This window comes from Cupressus sempervirens, chromosome 3 (assembly GCF_028749045.1).
Source record: "Cupressus sempervirens isolate cs-2001-9-10 chromosome 3, ASM2874904v1, whole genome shotgun sequence".
Classification (NCBI taxonomy): domain Eukaryota; kingdom Viridiplantae; phylum Streptophyta; class Pinopsida; order Cupressales; family Cupressaceae; genus Cupressus; species Cupressus sempervirens.
In genome coordinates this window covers 585,849,145-585,869,771 of record NC_143120.1, presented here as the reverse complement: position 1 = coordinate 585,869,771, position 20,627 = coordinate 585,849,145, and the positions used below count along the sequence as shown (strand labels likewise).

At 39.0% G+C, this 20,627-nt stretch overlaps 8 pseudogenes; all 8 read right to left on the bottom strand.

Annotated features, from left to right (window-relative positions):
* Positions 1–7,320: 7,320 nt before the first annotated feature.
* On the bottom strand, positions 7,321–7,439 carry LOC149567811 (5S ribosomal RNA; annotated as a pseudogene).
* Positions 7,440–8,005: 566 nt separating this feature from the next.
* On the bottom strand, positions 8,006–8,124 carry LOC149567810 (5S ribosomal RNA; annotated as a pseudogene).
* A 1,266-nt stretch (positions 8,125–9,390) lies between these two features.
* On the bottom strand, positions 9,391–9,509 carry LOC149567809 (5S ribosomal RNA; annotated as a pseudogene).
* Positions 9,510–10,773: 1,264 nt separating this feature from the next.
* On the bottom strand, positions 10,774–10,892 carry LOC149567808 (5S ribosomal RNA; annotated as a pseudogene).
* Positions 10,893–11,466: 574 nt separating this feature from the next.
* LOC149567807 (5S ribosomal RNA) lies at positions 11,467–11,585 on the bottom strand (annotated as a pseudogene).
* A 548-nt stretch (positions 11,586–12,133) lies between these two features.
* On the bottom strand, positions 12,134–12,252 carry LOC149567806 (5S ribosomal RNA; annotated as a pseudogene).
* A 571-nt stretch (positions 12,253–12,823) lies between these two features.
* LOC149567805 (5S ribosomal RNA) lies at positions 12,824–12,942 on the bottom strand (annotated as a pseudogene).
* Positions 12,943–13,516: 574 nt separating this feature from the next.
* Positions 13,517–13,635, bottom strand: LOC149567804 (5S ribosomal RNA; annotated as a pseudogene).
* Positions 13,636–20,627: the final 6,992 nt, after the last annotated feature.

Below are 20,627 nucleotides of genomic sequence, written 5' to 3'. Positions count from 1 at the left end.
AGGCTAAGGATGGGAGTTTGAAGTCTTTCCATGTGTATGCTCATATAGAGTTTGCCTTTGTGCTGAATAGTGCAGATTTGTGGGTTTTCGGGGTTGTTTTTGGTATGAGTTTGGTGTTTCCAGTTAAGTATTTCATATCAGTTTGGGTTGCTGCTGTATTCCAGACTTTAAGATGTTAATATAGAGCTGAATATATGTATTGGGACGTGATTAAACTTCTGAGATATTTTATTAGTGTTTTTGTGGTGTTTTCGGGCATTTTTGTGTTAATTTCGGGAGCCCGATGAGCATAGTTTTTTTCCTACATTTGTGAGCTGTTGTGTAAAGGCTATACAGATCTAGAAATGTCATTTTGTAGGCTTTATGATACTGAAATTTTGGTAAAAATTTACATTTACAAATTTATTAATAATTTGTGAAGTTGTGAAGTTTTTGACACTATTTCGGACATACCCGATTTGGGTTTATTTGAGAATTTGGTGGATCTTTGTAATATTGGTTGTTTGGTTTTAAAAATCTAATTTGAGGCTTGAAATATCATGTAAAATCAGAAAAGGGACATTACAGTGGTATTAGAGCCATGATCTTGGTAGCCTGAGGGTTTGTAGAAGCTTGCATGTCAGTTTTGACAACTACCCAGATCTTGCATGTCAGTTTTGACAACTACCCAAATCTTGCATGTCAGTTTTGACAACTACCTAGATCTTGCATGTCATAAATTATGGTTGCATGTTGCTTCTAATTAGTTGCATGTCAAAATTTATGGTCACATGCAACTAAGTGAAAGAGAAAAAAGATATTTGCAGCGAGAAAAGAATAAAGAAGTTTTGATCAAACCTCCAGTTGAAAGTAAAAGCACAAAATCCAAGGAATGGAAAAGTATGGCTGATCCAGATGAGATGGAAAAGAAATTCTTCCAAGACATCCAAAATACTTAGAAGCAAACAGTGAATAGTTTGGCAGAAACTAGAGAGGCTTTGTGAATATTGACAGAAAAACTACAAGGAGTTGCATCTATTAATGAGAAAGGGAGCACTTCAGAGGAGCCAAGAAATCTGAGATCCACACCATCTAAATCAACCAAAACTATTTTCTTGCCTACAAATGAGCCACCAGTACCAAATCTAGCCATTAATCCTATGGAAGAGGTTACAAGTAACTTGATTACATTAAGAGCTACTTACAATGGCTTAGATGATGACTTTCGTAGTTTGATTCCTTTTAAAGAATATGTGTATATGATGAACACTTTGATGCCCAAGAAAGAGAATAGTAGGGAGCATGACATAAGTGGAAGAGAGCTCAAAAATAAAATAAGCAAGTTTACAACACCTACTTTTGATGGAACAAATAAAATTTCAGCTAGAGCATGGCTACAAAAATTATAGACTTTCTTCACACTTAACCCCATGAAGGAGAGTGATCCTGTTCAATTTGCAAGTCTACACTTGGAAGATGTAGCCTATGATTGGTGGTATCATGGAATGACTACTCAAGGTCACGATCAGGTAACTACATTTGATGATTTTAGTCAAAGAGTGATAGATAGATTTGACCTCAAGGATGATGAAGAGTACTTTAAAGAATTGTCAAAGTTGAAGCAAACCAAATCAGTTAATGAGTATATAGAATAATTTCAAAAAGTGGCTATTATGGTACCTGATATGAGTGAAAAGAGGATTGTTTATCTTTTTCTTGATGGTTTAGAAGATTCTATTAAGGGTTTGGTTAAGGCTTTCTCACCCTCAACCTTACAGGAAGCTATCAAAAGAAGCTTGCAACTTGAAACTTGCGTGCCTATAAAATTAGTCACTAATCAAAAACCCCCAAATATTTGGCAACATAAGGGAAATTTTCAAAAAAAGACTTTCCCAACACTACCACCAAAATATGTGATGAAGGTGGAAAAAAAGAAGGTAGATGAAGAGACTAGGAGTGAATTACGAAGGAAAAAGCTTTGTTTTACTTGTAGAGAACCATGAGTTCCAGGACACAGATGTTTGGGGAAAGGTCAAGTGCACTATATTGAAGTTGCTTCATAATCTGATTTAGATGAGCATGAGGAATTTCATGATACTAAGGAGGAGGTAGAAGAAGAGAAAGAAAAAGAAATCAGCAAGGATGGCACTTTAGCAGCATTATCAGGAGTCCCAAGATACCATCCCTTTCGAATTTGAGGGGTACTAGCAGGGCAAAGGCTGACAGTTCTTCTTGATAGTGGGGCAACTCACAATTTTATTGATGAGGGATTTTTCATGAAAAGAGGGCTTAAAGCAGAATATTTTGAGGGATTCAATGTTATTGTAGCTGATGATTCACTATGCCTTGCACACGGGTGGTGAAACAACTCAAGATGACCTTAGGATATTATGAGTCATGTGATGACTTCTATGTCGTTGGTATTGGGGAGACAGATCTTGTATTGGGTGTTCAATGGTTGCACTCTATTGGAGGCTATTACATGAACCATCAAACTATGGAGTTTAAATTTTATTCCAATGGGAAAGAAGTCATATTGAGAGGTTTATCGAATGGAGCACCTAAGATGGTCTCTACAAAAAGGTTGGAGAGGAATTTTCGAAGAGAACAAGTAGCATGGGCTGCAGGAGTCATAATCCATCCAACAAGCTCTCCAGAGAATCAAGGTAATTTCCATTTTGAAATTCAAAATATTCTTGATAAGCATAGTATAGTTTTCAATGACTTGCCTCCAGGATTACCACCAGATAGAGGTTTTGAGCATGATATAGAGTTAGAACAGGGTGCCAAACTAGTTATAACAACCCCATACCGCCATCCAAGAGGTTATAAGGAAGAAATTGAAAAAACTATTCAAGAACTCTTGGAAATGGGATTCTTAAGGCCTAGCTCTAGTCCATTTGCATCATCTATGGTACTTGTCAAGAAAAAGGATGGTACAATGAGAATGTGTATAGACTACAGGGCTCTAAACAAGAAGATCATAAAAAATAGGTATCCCATACCATGCATAGACGAACTCATTAATGAGTTACATGGTGCTGTATACTTCTCAAAAATTGACTTAAGATTAGGGTACCATCAAATTTGAATGAGGAGTGAAGATGTGGAAAAGATTGCTTTTAGTTGTCACTTTGGGCACTTTGAATTTCTTGTTATGTCATTTGGCCTCACTAATGCACCTGTAACATTCCAATCTTGTATGAATAAGGTATTCAGTCAGCATCTTCGAAAATTTGTTTTGGTATTTTTTGATGATATCTTGATTTACAGTAAAACATGGGAAGAGCATCTAAAGCACATAGACACTATTTTGGGAATCTTGGAGCAGCAATCCTTCTATGCTAAGCTATCTAAATGTGAGTTTGGTTTGACAGAGATCCTATATTTAGGACATATTATAAGTTCTAAAGGAGTATAGGTTGATCAACAAAAAATCCAGGCAATTTTGGATTGGCCTGCACCCACTAATCTTACACAGTTGAGAGGTTTCTTCGGGTTGTGTAGCTACTATAGGAGATTTGGGAAGGGATTTTCTCAGCTTGCTGCCCCCTTGACTGATTTGACAAAGAAAGGAGCTTTTGTTTGGACAGAAGAGGCACAAAAAACATTTGGTAAGCTTAAGGAGGTAATGAGTTCATGCCCTATGCTTGCAATTCCAAATTTCTCTTTACCTTTTGTTGTTGAATGTGATGCTTCTGGAGAAGGTATAGTGGCTGTCCTAACTCAAAGGGGACATCCAATAGCATTTGAGAGTAGAAAATTAAATCAATCAGAGAAAGGTTACTCCATCTATGATAAGGAAATGTTGGCAATCATGCATGCACTCCATAAGTTTAGACAATATTTGGTATGTGGGAGATTCATTGTAAAGACAGGCCATAATAGCCTCAGGTTCTTCTTGAACCAAAGGGATTTGAATGATCATCAACAAAAATGGGTAAGAAAATTGCAAGCTTATGATTTTGATATTGAATACATGAAAGGAAAGAATAATGTGGTTTCTGATGCTCTCAAGAAAGCCCACTTTGTGTTCCTTATCATCTATCTCTGCTGATTGGAAAGTCTCCATAATTTTAGAGTATGCTAAAGATTCCTTTGCCATCAAGATTTTGGATAAGTTAGTGGATGATAACAGGTACAAGGTTGTTGATGAATTGATTTATTACAAGAACAGGATCTTCTTAGTGCAAGGATCAAAACTAAGGAGAGGATATTGAGGGCCTTTCATGACACACCTTTGGCTGGTCATCAGGGATACTTCAAGACATACAGGAAAATTCAAGAGTGGTTTTCATGGAAGGGTATGAAGGAGGATGTCCTTAAACACATTAAAGAATGTATGGTATGCCAACAAAGCAAGAGTGAGCAAAATTTTTCTATAAGGTTGTTGCAGCCACTTTCTATTCCTGAACAAAAATGGGAAAGTATTTCCATGGACTTCACCACTGGGTTGCCCAAGGTTCAAGGTAAGGATTGCATATATGTGGTGGTAGATAGACTGACTAAGTATGCACATTTCTTTCCTATCACATCTGATTTCAAGCCATCACAAGTGGCCGAATTTTTCTTCAAGGAAATTTTTAGATTACATGGCTTGCATAGAAACATTGTTAGTGACCGGGATAGTAGATTCCTCAGCTCTTTTTGGAAGGAGCTCTTTCATTTGGTAGGAACTAAACTCACTCCCAATACTAGCTATCGCCCTCAAATAGATGGACAAACAGAGATAGTTAATAAATGGATAGAGGGATATTTGAAGAACTATGTTTCAAATCAACAACATGCTTGGGTGAAATGGTTACACCTAGGGGAGTATTGTTACAATACATCTCATCACATGTCTATTGGTATGCCTCCTTTTTGTGCTCTTTATGGTTATGATGCCCTTCCCTTTGTTGATCTAATACTTTCTAATAGCAGAGTACCTCCAGCAAGTGATTTCGTCAAGCAAAGCCAAGACATAATAAGGTCCCTCAAGGATAATCTACAACATGCACAGAACCAAAAAAAGTTATATGCTGATAGGAAAAGGATTGAAAGATCTTTTGAGGTGGGAGATTTGGTATTTGTTAGGTTGTAGCCATATAAGAAAAGCACCTTGAAGAGGAATGGGGCAGAGAAACTCAAGCCAAGGTTCTATGGGCCTTATAAGATCATCAAGAAGGTAGGAGAGGTAGGTTGTGAATTGGAGCTCCCACCAAATAGCAAAATACATAATATTTTCCATGTATCTTGTCTAAAGAAGGTTCAAGGCTAGAAAACCATGGTATCTATAGAATTACCACCTCTTGATGATGAAGGGAGATTAGTTTTGATACCAGAAGAGATTTTGGATACAAGAGAGAAAAGATTGAGAAATAGGAGCATCATAGAGCATTTGGTCAAATGGAAAAGATTACCACTAGAGGATGCAACTTGGGAAGGAGCACATATTCTTGAAAATTCCAACCTTCATTTCTTTTGGACAAGCAATATCTGGGAGGGGAGGACTTGTCATGTCCCCTTTTCAAAATAATTAAAAATAATAAACTTTGCTAAGGTAGGCAGGCTCCAAAAAGGTGAAGTTTCGGAAAAAGGGGCTAACCTTTGGAAACCAATGGACTAATAAATAAAAAATATTATTAAATTATATTTTATTAACCCCTCTTGGACGTGAGTTAGGGTTATGCCCTCTTTTAAGGGGTTTGGAGGCATTTTGGGCTCATTCTAGAACATGATTTTTTGCTCATTTCTTTGTTGTTCTTCAGAGGCTGCCAAACCTGTGGAGAAGGAGACCCAAGAATGGGAGTTTGTAGGTTTCTAGGAAGGCTAAGGATAGGATTTTTAAGCCATTCCATGTGCATTCTCATACAGAGTTTGACTTTGTGCTGAACAGTGCAGATTTGTGAGTTTTCGGGGTTGTTTTTGGTATGAGTTTGGTGTTTTCAGTTGAGTATTTCATATCAGTTTGGGTTGCTGCTATATTCCAGACTTTAAGATGTTAAAATAGAGCTAAATATATGTATTGTGACATGATTAAACTTATGAGATAGTTTATTAGTGTTTTTGTGATGTTTCCTAGCATTTTTGTGTTAATTTTGAGAGCCCGATGAGCATACGTTTTGTCCTACATTTGTGAGTTGTTGTGTAAAGGCTATACAGATCTAGAAATGTCATTTTGTAGGCTTTTATGATGCTGAAATTTTTGTAAAAATTTACATTAACAGATTTATTAATAATTTGTGAAGTTGTGAAGTTTTTGGCACTATTTCGGATATACTCGATTTGGGTTTATTTGAGAAATTGGTCAATCTTTGTAATATTGGTTGTTTGGTTTTAAAAATCTGATTTGAGGCTTGAAATATCATGTAAAATCAGAAAAGGGACATTAAAAAATCCTCCCAATGAAGCCACATGGATAGTTTGAAGAAGAACGGAGATGCAGGTCAAACATTATGGCACTCGGAAGTTCTTAGATCAATTTGCCAATCTTGTAAGCTCTTGCTTTCCTCATCACAAGAATCAATTTCTCGATTGACCATTTCAACTTTATGGAGATTAATTTGTTGAGGAACATAAATTTTACAGTGCCTTTGGTGCCTGGGATGGGCCTTATCTATCACTGACTTATCGAGTGCTCACGATGAACGTTAGTCGGGGTACGCAATGAGAGGGGGATGGGAAATTGAAAACGGGCTTTAAGGAGCACAAGAGCAGTGCAAATACAACAATGACACAATCGGATGCTGAAAAAAGTAAAAGAAGGGTGCACTAACGCTGGTATGATCGCACCTGACATTAAACTCTCACACCCTCGTGTTAGCCCATGCATCATAATGCAACCCTGTATAGGACGCGCCTTATTAAGCACTTAGAGCGCATCTTATCGAGCACCCAGAATGCATGGGAGAGTAAAAAACACAGAGAATGCACCTTATCTGGCACTTAGAAGGCACCAATAGGAAGAGAGGCACAGGTATCTCTCCAAATAACTCCTCCCAATGAAGCCACGTGGATAGTTTGGAGAAGAACGGAGATGCGGGTCAAACGTTATGGCCCCCGAAAGTTCTTGGATCAATTTCCCGATCTTGTAAGCTCTTGCTTTACTCATCACAACAATCACTTGTTCGATAAACCATTCCATCCTTATGGAGATTACTTTGTTGAGAAACATAAGTTTTACTGTTCCTTTAATGCCTGGGATGGGCCTTATCTAGCATTGACTTATCGAGCGCTCATGATGAACGTGAGTTGGGGTACGCGATGAGAGGGGGATGGGAGTTTTAACACAGCTTTGAGGAGCACGGGAGTAGTGGAAATACTACAATGACACAATCAGATTCCCAAAAAAGTAAAAGAAGGGTACAACACCAGGACTTCCCGGGAGGTCACCCATCCCAGTACTACTCCTGCCCAAGCGCGCTCAACTGTGGAGTTTTGATGGGATCCGGTGCACTAACGTTGGTATGATCGCACCAGACATCAAACTCTCACACCCTCATGTTAGCCCATGCATCATAATGCAACCTTCTATAGAACATGCCTTATCGAGCACTCAGAGCGCACCTTATCGAGCACCCAAAATGCACGGGAGAGTAAAAAACACTTCAAACGCACCTTATCCGGCACTCGAAAGGCACCAATAGGAAGAGAGGCACGGGTATCTCTCCAAAAAAATCCTCCCAATGAAGCCACATGGATAGTTTGAAGAAGAATGGAGATGCAGGTCAAATGTTATGGCCCCCGGAAGTTCTTGGATCAATTTCCCTATCTTGTAAGCTCTTGCTTTCTTCATCACAAGAATCGGTTGTCCGATCGACCGTTTCATCCTTATGGAGATTACTTTGTTGAGGAGCATAAGTTTTACAGTGCCTTTGGTGGCTGGGATGGGCCTTATCTAGCACTGACTTATCGAGCGCTCACGAAGAACGTGAGTCGCAGTACGCGATGAGAGGGGGATGGGAGATTGAAAACGGGCTTTGAGGAGCACGAGAGCAGCACAAATACAACAATGACACAATCAGATGTTCAAAAAAGTAAATGAAGGGTGCAACACCGGGCCTTCCCGGGAGGTCACCCATCCCAGTACTACTTTGGCCCAAGCGTGCTCAACTGCGGAGTTCTGATGGGATCCGGTGCACTAACGCTGGTATGATCACACCCGACATCAAACTCTCACACCCTCATCTTAGCCCATGCATCATAATGCAACCTTCTAGAGGATGTGCCTTATCGAGCCCTCAGAGCACACCTTATCGAGCATCTAGAATGCATAGGAGATTAAAAAGCACTTCGACACTAAGAACACACCTTATCTAGCACTCGAAAGGTGCCAATAGGAAGAGAGGCATGGGTATCTCTCCAAACAACTCCTCCCAATGAAGCTACGTAGATAGTTTGAAGAAGAACGGAGATGCGGGTAAAACGTTATGGCTCTTGGAAGTTCTTAGATCAGTTTCTCGATCTTGTAAGCTCTTGCTTACCTCATCAGAAGAATCGATTGTCCGATCGACCATTTCATTCTTATGGAGATTACTTTGTTGAGGAACATAAGTTTTACAGTGCCTTTGGTGCCTAGGATGGGCATTATCTAGCACTAACTTATCGAGCGCTCATGATGAATGTGAGTTGGGGTACGTGATGAGAGGGGGATGGGAGATTGAAAATGGGCTTTGAGAAGCATGGGAGTAGTGCAAATATAACAATGACACAAATGGATGCTCAAAAAAGTAAAAGAAGGGTGCAACATCGAGACTTCCTGGGAGGTCACCCATCCCAGTACTACTACAGCCCAAGAGCGCTCAACTGCAAAGTTCTGATGGGATCTGGTGCACTAACACTTGTATGATTGCACTCGCTATCAAACTCTCACACCCTCGTGTTAGCCCATGCATCATAATGCAACCTTGTACAGGACACGCCTTATTGAGCCCTTGGAGCGCACCTTATCGAGCACCTAGAATGCATGGGATAGTAGAAAACACTTCGACACTGAGAATGCACTTTATCTGGCACTCAAAAGGCACCAATAGGAAGAGGGGCAGGGGTATCTCTCCAAACAACTCCTCCGAATGAAGCCACACAGATAGTTTGAAGAAGAACAGAGGTGCGGGTTAAACATTATGGCCCTCAAAAGTTCTTGGATCAATTTCCCGATCTTGTAAGCTCTTTCTTTCCTCATCACAAGAATCGGTTATCCGATCGACTGTTTAATCCTTATGGAGATCACTTTGTTGAGGAACATAAGTTTTACAGTGCCTTTGGTGCCTGGGATGGGCCTTATCTAGCACTAACTTATCGACCGCTCACAATGAACATGAGTCGGGGTACATGATGAGACGGGGATGGGAGATTGAAAATGGACTTTGATGAGGATGGGAGTAGTGCAAATACAACAATGACACAACCGAATGCTCAAAAAAATAAAAGAAGGTGCAATACCAAGACTTTCCGGGAGGTCACCCATCCCAGTACTACTCCGGCCCAAGCGCGCTCAACTGCGGAGTTCTGATGGGATCCGATGCACTAACGCTGGTATGATTGCACCCGACATCAAACTCTCACACCCTCGTATAAGCCCATGCATCATAATGCAACCTTGTACAGGATGCGCCTGATCGAGCACTCAGAGCTCACCTTATCGAGCACCCAGAATGCACGAGAGAGTAGAAAACACTTCGACACTGAGAACGCACCTTATCCGACACTTGAAAGGAACGAATAGGAAGAGAGGCACAGGTATCTCTCCAAACAAATCCTCCCAATGAAGCCACATGGATAGTTTGAAGAAGAATGGACGTGCGGGTCAAACGTTATGGCCCTTAGAAGTTCTTGGATCAATTTCTCGATCTTGTAAGCTCTTGCTTTCCTCATCACAAGAATCGATTGTCCCATCAACCGTTTCATCCTTATGGAGATTACTTTGTTGAGGAACATAAGTTTTATAGTGCCTTTGGTGCCTGGGATGGGCCTTGTCTAGCACTAACTTATCGACCACTCACGATGAATGTGAGTCGGGGTACCCGATGAGAGGGGGATGGGAGATTGAAAATGGGCTTTAAGGAGCATGGGAGCAGTGCAAATACAAGAATGACACAACCAGATGGTCAAAATAGTAAAAGAAGGGTGCAACACCGGGACTTCCCGGCAGGTCACCCATCCCAGTAGTACTCCGGCCTAAGCACGCTCAACTGCGGAGTTCTGATGGGATCGGGTGCACTAACATTGGTATGAGCACACCCGACATGAAACTCTCACACCCTCATGTTAGCCCATGCATCATAATGAAACCTTGTATAGGACGCGCCTTATCAAGCACTCAGAGCACACCTTATCGAGCACCCAGAATGCACGGGACAGTAGAAAACTCTTCAACACTGAGAATGCACCTTATCCAACACTCGAAAGGAACCAATAGGAAGAGAGGCACCGATATCTCTCCAGACAACTCCCATTGAAGCCATGTGGATAGTTTGAAGAAGAACGAAGGTGCGTGTCAAACGTTATGGCCCCCAAAAGTTTATTGATCAATTTCTTGATCTTGTAAGCTCTTGCTTTCCTCATCACAAGAATCGGTTGTCCGATTGACCATTTAATCCTTATGCAGATTACTTTGTTGAGGAACATAAGTTTTGTAGTGCCTTTGGTGCCTAGGATGGGCCTTATCTAGCACTAACTTATCGATCGCTTACGATGAACGTGAATCGGGGTATGTGATGAGAAGGGGATGGGAGATTGAAAATGGGCTCTGAGGAGCACGGGAGCAGTGAAAATACAAAAATGAGACAACTAGATGCTCAAAAAAGTAAATGAAGGGTGCAACACCGGGATTTCCTGAGAGTTCACCCATCCCAGTACTACTCCGGCCCAAGTGCGCTTAACTGCAGAGTTCTGATGGGATCCGGTGCACTAACACTGGTATGATCTCACCCGACATCAAACTCTCACACCCTCATGTTAGCTAATGCATCATAATGCAACCTTGTATAGGATGCGCCTTATCGAGCACTTGGAGCGCACCTTATCGAGCACCCAAAATGTACGAGAGAGTAAAAAACACTTCGAAACTAAGAATGCACCTTATCCGACACTCGAAAGGCACCAATAGGAAGAGAGGCATGGTTATCTCTCCAAAAAACTCCTCCGAATGAAGCCACATGGATAGTTTGAAGAAGAACAAAGATGCTGGTCAAACGTTATGGCCCCCGAAAGTTCTTGGATCAATTTCCCAATCTTGTAAGCTCTTGCTTTCCTCATCACATAAATTGGTTGTCCCATCGACTGTTTCATCCTTATGGAGATTACTTTGTTGAGGAACATAAGTTTTTCAGTGCCTTTGGTGCTTGGGATGGGCCTTATCTAGCACAAACTTATCAACAGCTCACGATGAATGTTAGTTGGGGTACGCGATGAGATGGGGATGGGAGATTTAAAATGGGCTTTGAGGAGCACAGGAGTAGCGCAAGTACAACAATGACACAATGGGATGCTCAAAAAGTAAAATGAAGGGTGCAACACCTGGACTTCCCAGGAGGTCACCCATCGCAATACTACTCCGGCCCAAGCGCGCTCAACTACGGAGTTCTGATGGGATCCGGTGCACTAATGTTGGTATGATTGCACCCAAAATCAAACTATCACACCCTCCTATTAGCCCATGCATCATAAGTCAACCTTGTCTAGGACGCGCCTTATCGAGCACCCAGAATGCACAGGAGAGTAGAAAACACTTTGACACTGAGAACACACCTTATCCAGCACTCGAAAGGTGCCAATAGGAAGAGAGGCACGGGTATCTCTCCATACAACTCCTCCCAATGAAGCCATGTGGATAGTTTAAAGAAGAACGGAGATGCGGGTCAAACGTTATGGTCCTCAGAAGTTCTTGGATCAATTTCCCTATCTTGTAAGCTCTTGCTTTCCTCATCACAAGAATCAGTTTTCCCATTGACTGTTTCATCCTTATGGAGATTTCTTTGTTGAGGAACATAAGTTTTACACTGCCTTTGGTGCCTGGGATGGGCCTTATCTAGCACTAACTTATCGACCGCTCACGATGAACGTGAGTCAGGGTACGCGATGAGAGGGGGATGAGAGATTAAAAATGGGCTTTAAGGAGCATGAGAGTAGTGAAAATACAATGACACAATCGGATGCTCAAAAAAGTAAATGAAGGGTGCAGCACTGGAACTTCCCTAGAGGTCACCCATCCCGGTACTACTCCGGCCCAAGCGCGCTCAACTGTGGAGTTCTGATGGGATCCTGTGCATTAACGCTTGTATGATCACACCCAACATCAAAATCTCACAGCCTCATGTTAGCCCATGCATCATAATGCAACCTTGTACAGGATGCACCTTATCGAGCACTCAGAGCACACCTTATCGAGCACCCAGAATGCACGGGAGAGTAAAAAACACTTCGTCACTGAGAACGCACCTTATTATTACTCAAAAGGTGCCAATAGGAAGAGAGGCACATGCATCTCTCTGAGCGAATCCTCCCAATGAAGCCACGTGGATAGTTTGAAGAAGAACGGAGATGCGGGTCAAACGTTATGGCCCCTAGAAGTTCTTGGATCAATTTCCTAATCTTGTAAGCTCTTGCTTTCCTCATTACAAGAATCGATTGTCCCATTGACCTTTCATCCTTATGGAGATTACATTGTTGAGGAACATAAGTTTTACAGTGCCTTTGGTGGTTGGGATGGGCCTTTTAGGCACTAACTTATCGAGCGCTCACGATGAATGTGAGTCGGGGTACGCGATGAGAGGGGGATGGGAGATTGAAAATGGGCTTTGAGGAGCACGAGAGTAGCGCAAATAAAACAATGACACAATCGGATGTTCAAAAAAGTAAGTGAAGGGTGCAACACCATGACTTCCCGAGAGGTCACCCATTCCAGTACTACTCCGGCCCAAGCGCGCTCAACTGTGGAGTTTTGATGGGATCCGGTGCACTAACGCTGGTATGATCGCACTAGACATCAAACTCTCACACCCTCATGTTAGCCCATGCATCATAATGCAACCTTGTACAGGATGCGCCTTATCGAGCACTCGGTGTGCACCTTATCGAGCACCTAGAATGCACGGGAGAGTGAAAAACACTTTGACACTGAGAATGCACCTTATCCAGCACTCGAAAGGTGCCAATAGGAAGAGAGGCACGGGTATCTCTCGAAACAACTCCTCCCAATGAAGCCACGTGGATAGATTGAAGAAGAATGGAGATGCGGGTCAAACGTTATGGCCCCTGAAAGTTCTTGGATCAATTTCCCTATCTTGTAAGCTCTTACTTTCCTCATCACAAGAATCGGTTGTCCCATCAACCGTGTCATCCTTATGGAGATTACTTTGTTGAGGAACATAAGTTTTACAGTGCCTTTGGTGCCTGGGATGGGCCTTGTCTAGCACTAACTTATTGACTACTCACGATGAACGTGAGTCAGGGTATGCGATGAGAGGGGGATGAGAGATTTAAAATAGGCTTTGAAAAGCACAGGAGCAGCACAAATACATCAATGACACAACCAAATGGTTAAAATAGTAAAAGAAGGGTGCAACACTGGGACTTCCCGGGGGATCAGCCATCCCAGTACTACTCTGGCCCAAGCGCGCTTAACTGCGGAGTTCTGATGGGATCCGGTGCGCTAACGCTTTTATGATCGCAGCCGACATCAAATTGTCACATGCTTGTGTTAGCCCATGCATCATAATGCAACCTTGTATAGGACACCACTAGTACATTTGACTCAAATTTTTGACCAAAACCTTTGACCATCTGATAATTTGGGGTCCATTTGGTCGAATTGTGATGACTTTTGTTAAAGATGAGCCCGTGTTGGTTGAAATTTTGACCAACACACATAATGAGTAATGCATTCAATGAGTAATAGATCAAAGAGGCAAGAAGGCACTCAAATGCCATTTGTAAGTCTTAATGAGAATCTGGACAGTGTAATAAGCATAACTGATATTTATTCTAAGGCTATACAAGATAGGTGATAAGTGGCATCAACATGTTTTAAAGAGTGACTATTGGGATGATTCAACTTATAACAGGCTGATGGTAATCTGTAGAAGTGGTCTCTTTTGCAAAGCAAAATCAGAGGTAGATGAATTCTTCAATAGTTGGTTAGCTGTAAAATAGAAAACATTAGAGCCCCATGAAACAGTTAAAATTAATGATCAAACTTGCTCTTTGCTCATAGATTGAAGACACAGATATAATCTTGAACAGATGATGAAGCATAGTGCCAAAATTATGGGTAAGTCCTCTCAGTCTATTGGTCAAAAGTTAATTTTCAGATTCCAAATAAAACCTTGTCTTCCTTTAAGAAAGTTCTGATTTCAGCTCCACAATTTTATGCTTATTTTAGCGCACTATTCTATACAAAAATTTACGACAAATATATACCAAATTAAATAATGTCAAAAAGTGTTAAGGTCAAGAAGAAAGTATTTGTTCTTAAACAATAGGCTGTTGGTAAATTTTTTCCTAAAACAAGAACACTGTTGTTTCCTCTAGAACCATAAGTTGAGTAATGCACAAAGGCGAGTTTAAAATAAAAATTCTTCATCTCTTCTAAATCCATTAAGGTGGATACTTCTGAAGGAATATTTATATGTTTTAGCATTACATGCATATGGGGCACTAGTGTCTCTTAGGTGATCAGATAACCTGATAATTTAAGTGAACCAATATTAAACCACATTTAGTAGAACATGCTTCAGAATTATGTTAATCTATCCTTATAGCACTGGAATGCCTATGTATTCCCACGAGATCATTGCAACATGTTTAACTTAGTGTTTTGATCAAATTTAAGAATTTTAATTATAATTTGTCTTCTTGATAGTTGTATAGCTTATAAACATATTAATTACAATTATCAAATATTTGAGCATGTGTTAATTATTTCTAGAGTCAATCAATAGATGAGCACGCTGAAGGTTTGATCAATAGTCCATAGAGACACACTTAAGATAAATAGGATTTGTGGCATGCCATTGTAATGCTGCTCTATACAATCTGGCATATGATATGTACTACATCAATGTCCTTGCTGTGTAGCCCTATTTTATCTTCAATTGTTCAAAAGATAAGCAATGAATGGAGCCTACAACTAAAGTTGGTGTTTGGAAATACAAAATATATTCTCACGCTTAGGGATGGCTGGTAACAATAGCAAACTACAACTCCTCCATTCCAATAAAAAATGACATAATGTATATAGAGTCTACTTTCATTTCCCATAATTCCATGCATTTTTAACCACAAGAAATGAATCTAGACTCCATTCTTTTGAAACTGCTTGGGTTTGTCCAGTGACCAGCAGAGTACAAAATAATAAGTATTAACCCAACAAAACTAATCAAGAATACACACAGTTATGTACAAAATATCAAGACCACATACTCTAACTACTAAATGTAAAATAACTCAATTTTCAATCACTATGATTGTGGATGTGCACCATTGCATAGCTGTATAGTCAAAATTGGTCAGCATTCAATTGCTTCTAGTTGAAAAACACAACATCCAACCATACAAACTAGTTTGGATGGGTTTAAATAGCCTTCCTAAACCTTCCCCAAACAGAATTCTAGGAGTGGGTGACTAATTGGTAAAATATTGAACCAAGTTACAAAAGTTTCACATAAAGTTGTCAAAATTGCAACTTGACAACTTTTCAATTTCTTGACAACTTTTGGAAATGTTTGGTTCCTTTTAGCCTAGGTGTGTAGAACCTTACCAAATGGTTCCCCAATCTCACATGAGTCTAGACTCTATTCCATGCCATTCTAGGCCTTGGATCATATACTATACTCCTAGAGACAATTGGACCCATTGACAACTTTTTACCTAGGGAATGCAACTTTACATATTTTTCCACAACTTTTGAATTTTGACTTAGAAAACATGCCAAGATGCACTTGGATATCACTTTGAGATTTCATTTATCTATTATTAGATACCATGGCCCATCAAAGAGCCAAACATAAAAAAATTTCAATAGGACCTTGACATGTCCTAGACTGCTACTACACCATTCTCCCCAACAAAAGAAGTCCTCATGAGACTTTGGGAGAAATCAAGTTGAGATCTATTCCCTTCTTCTTGAAATTAGTCACTGGTATCCATGTAGCTTTAATATCTAGCTTTCCCTTCCATTTGATCAGGTATTCCATGTAGACCTTGTGCCTAGTCTTCTTACCCAATCTAGAACTCAACACCTTCTTAGTCCATGGAACTGAATTAGTAATTTTTGACAATTTCTGAGCTACCACTAAAGCTCCAAAGTCCGAAGAGAACACAGTATCTTTTAAGAATAATTCTCATATTGAATTGGACTTCAAAGAACCCTCTAGCTCATGTAAATTATGTGGAATGAGCTTCCAAGAAGCATCAAGAGGTATCTAAAAATACACAACTCATGTTGCTCATATGATTAGAGGATGAGTATCTCACACTTCCTGAATTTTAGAAGTTATATCCTCTGTCTACATTTTAAGGGAAAAAGTAGCTTTTCCTCATACTTCAAGAATGAATGCCATTTTTTGGCATAGAAGAGGTCATATATTACAAAAAATAAGGCCTAACACAAGGAACAACTCTTTTTGTTTCAACCAAGGACTTGGTGAGCCATACTCTTGAACATGTTTTGTATCTGCAGATCATGGAGCTGCAAAACAAAATTAATGTATTACTTAGCAAAGATCTTCCCACATAAATTCATTTTTCAAAAAATACTTTTAAATACATTCAAAGATATAACTAGTTCCTTCAAGCCCTCCAGGGAAGTTTCTTGCAGTTCTAAAATTTGATCAGCTCTTCTTTCTCCAATACCCTAGTTAAAATTTTATCAACAAAATCAGGCCAATAATAGGCATAAACATAGCACTAGTTAAGATTTCAAAAAAACATGAGTTTATAGCTAAAGACCAAATAAGAATATCCAATAATCTAAATCATATGGTCTTCTTGTCTTTTATATTTCTTTATTCACTCAGGACGATTGAATGATTAATATAGACTGATTGAATTAATTGAAGAATTGATTGCAAGTCTATTTGATTCCCAATTGATGTTTGATGAATGATAGAATGATTTCCTTTGATTTGAAAATTTGATAGTTAGTGAATGATGACTAAATTAATGTTGTAATTCATAAATTGAGGAGTGATGATTGTGTGTTGATTTAATGTATTTGGAAGTGATGAATAGTAAATGATCATAAAAAAATTTCTTCTTTTATATATTATTCATGAAAGGTTCAACACCTATCATAAAAATTGAATCACCACTTTAAATTAATATGTTATTCCCCAACTTTATCTCCCTTGGATGCCCTCCTTAAACGAAACCTCTTCTTTATATCTTACAATGTAAGAGTCACTTCTCTTCACCACATGTGACCCTTGCATTGGTCACAGCCTTTCACAATTACCACCCTTCAAATAAGGTCAAACTCTTCATCATTGTTGACCAAATGAAGGTACTTCCTTACTATCTTCCCCTCCCTTCTTCCATCAATCCTTCCTTAATTCCTATGCTCCCTTTATGCATATCAGAACTGTCTTATATCTTAGGCTAGAATTTACTATGGTTATCTTATGATTATCTAGTCTTCCATGCCTTCAAAAGAAGTCTTTCTCCCCTGTTTATATCTAAATGAGCCTTTAGACAATGGTCAATCATCTTTAGTGAAAGAGATAACAAAAATTTCAAATTTAATGTCAGAATCTGTGTCTAATCTTGATGCATTTACAGATTTTGATCTTCAGGGCCAAGGGTGCTTGCAGTCAAGATTTTCATCTCTAGCAGATGATGTATTTGAGTTTGACAAGGGAATGCCATTATCTTGATATTTACCAAAACATAATTTTCTTGTTGAATCTTCACCATCAAATCATCTAAGTGTTGTGTAGGGTATTCAGCAAGGAGGAAAGTATGGTCCATCAACTACATGGGATAGGAACTCTTAGTTGTCCTTAATTAATAATATTGGAAAAACTTCTATTGGAAGTTTACTTTTTAACACTAGGTTGATGTCTGAACCAAATCATAAGAATGTATGGCAGACTGGCTCAAGCCCCTCATCTGGTGGACACAATTATGGAGTCAATACATCCACACTCAACCCTGCAAGTATCCATTCTTTTAATAAACTGTCATTAGCTACAAAGTATTATTTTAACCATGATCTCACTTCTTCAAAGTCTCCATTGCATCTGGGAGACACTTTAGGTTATCCATCAATGGAGGATAATCATCTAAGAAAAGTAATGGATTCTCCAAAGGAGGGGCTCCCATCACATTCTAGTCATTGGAAAACTAGTTTTTCATATACAACAAGAATATCATTAGTGCATAGGAATTCCATTCAATAGTTAAGGTCTTCTCTTGTTAAGACTTCAACTGGTGGTCAAACATCAACTGTATTCAAAAGCTTTGCAACTAGCTTTCACATGATCCCCCCAGCATGCAAGTTTCTATTTCTAATTCACTATACTTTTGAGATGGAAAATGGTAGCATGTTGGGTTGGGCATGTCAATTGTGTCTGTTGTATGCCTTCTATTTTTAATTGAATATCATCTAGCTAATGCATGAGGTATACATCTTATAGGTCAAACATTAGATTCTTTAACTTGTCATGGTAACACATCTAACATAACTCCAAAAATAAGTAGTCAAAAGCATTGCCTTTCAGATATTGTGTAGTTGATTCCATCCTTGCAAGGAATATCAACTTATGGAGAAAATTAGAAGAAAAGAAAGACCTTTGAATCAGTTAATACACAACATGCTTTTGTTCAACTAAATGCTTCCAACACTTTGGGGAGATTTGCTAGCCATGCATGTGGGAGCATTCTCAGAGAAGCTAATCATGGGAAAGCACCTTCAAGTATATATGTATCTATTCTTCTTCAAGTGATTAGGCATTCTTCTTTATGTATTAAACATGCCTGACTTACAGGCCAAGTGGAAGTCATAAATATCCCATATATCAAAGATGTGGGCTTGTGAAAGCCCTTTATAGACATATGGTTTTGGCTGCCCTATTCAAAAGAGGATGCATGGCAACATATTTGTTTGTGTCTTGGTAGACCTGGAAGCACCTACTAGGATGTCAAGGTAAATGATGAACACCGGAGGCCTACTCTAAAAGTGGATCTCTCCTCTTTAAGAGTGGTCTTATTCAATAATTCCATATGAATATGTTTTATTTGATTGAATTAATTTATCATTAGTATTGACATGATACCTTCATATCATTTGACTTCTTAATGTGATTCCTTATCTTCTAATTTCTCATATTGGTAAACATCAAACTACAATATTTGACAATATCTTTCTTAAAATAGTAATGGATGACTAAGATCCCAGATAGCAATGGATGACCAAGTTGTTACAGCGAGTATCCACCGAGTATCCACCAATTAGTGCCAAGACTTTTGAGTGCTCTTAAAGGATTTGATGTGCCTTGTTCTTGCTGACTTGCTATGCCCAATTTAGGAAATATGATTGACATAAGAAAGTAATGCCTAGCTTAAGATGGCTAGAAGTACGAACTACATAGCTATTTATACCATCAACTGAATATGTGGACTATGAAGTTATTAGCAGCCCAACTCTTCATGGAAAAGATTCTCACATGAAGATTTATTGCGAACTTTACTATTATATTTCTAGCTACTCTAATAAGGTTTTGATGAGCATACCTTCTTCCTTCACAAAAATATACTTTAATTCACCATAGCCTCTCCAACCAATAGAAATAGTTAAGTTTATCGTAGTGCCTATGTGGCAATGTCGTGGTGCCTAAGTGGCATAGTAATTGTAATGTGTGCCAGTCACTTCCAGGAAACTTTACAATGTAGATCTTTACTAACATTTAAGTATACTATAAGTTGATCTCTTGTGATTGTAAAGGCTTTTGGTCTTTTTCAAAAGTTCTCCAAAGGATACCAAAACTATTTTGTAATTGGAACCTTTAAACTTCTAAATCAAGTAACGAAAAAATGAGATTGACTATTTCTGTCTGTTTATCCATTGTGTAATTTTATATGGAGTATTTGGTTTTCTTGATTATCTAGTAAGCACCACAAAATTTTTTAATGAATTAATGTCTTTGAATAAATGAATTAATGATGGTACTTCTGATTCTCTAGCTCTAGCTAAATCAAGTTCTAAAAACTCAAAAAATGCAAATGGTCCTGATGCTGTAGCTATAAGTCTTACATTCAAAATCAACAACAAGGTTTAATACAAAATAGTACTAAAAGGTGTGTGTCTTTTTGGGGTTCAAGTTTCAAACTACAAGTGCACATATTTGTATATTAAATTGGCACCTTCTATGCTCAAATGGTTGTTGATCTTTGTTTCATGGCTTTCTATTCCAGCACATAGTGTAATTGTGCTAAAAGCAGAAAGTATAGTAGATAAAACAGAGTGGGTTAGAAAACTTAGGACCTTATTCAACCTTCAAAAGGCGTATCAATAGAAGGACCAGATTATGTTGTCTTGATCTTATCCATTATTGTATACTAGGTGTGTTTTTTTGGTAGAAGGGTGGTACTACACATTTTGTAAACATCTACACCTTCTAGAAATTATAGGATCATTTTAGTTACATTTGAAAACATTAATCAAGAAAAAC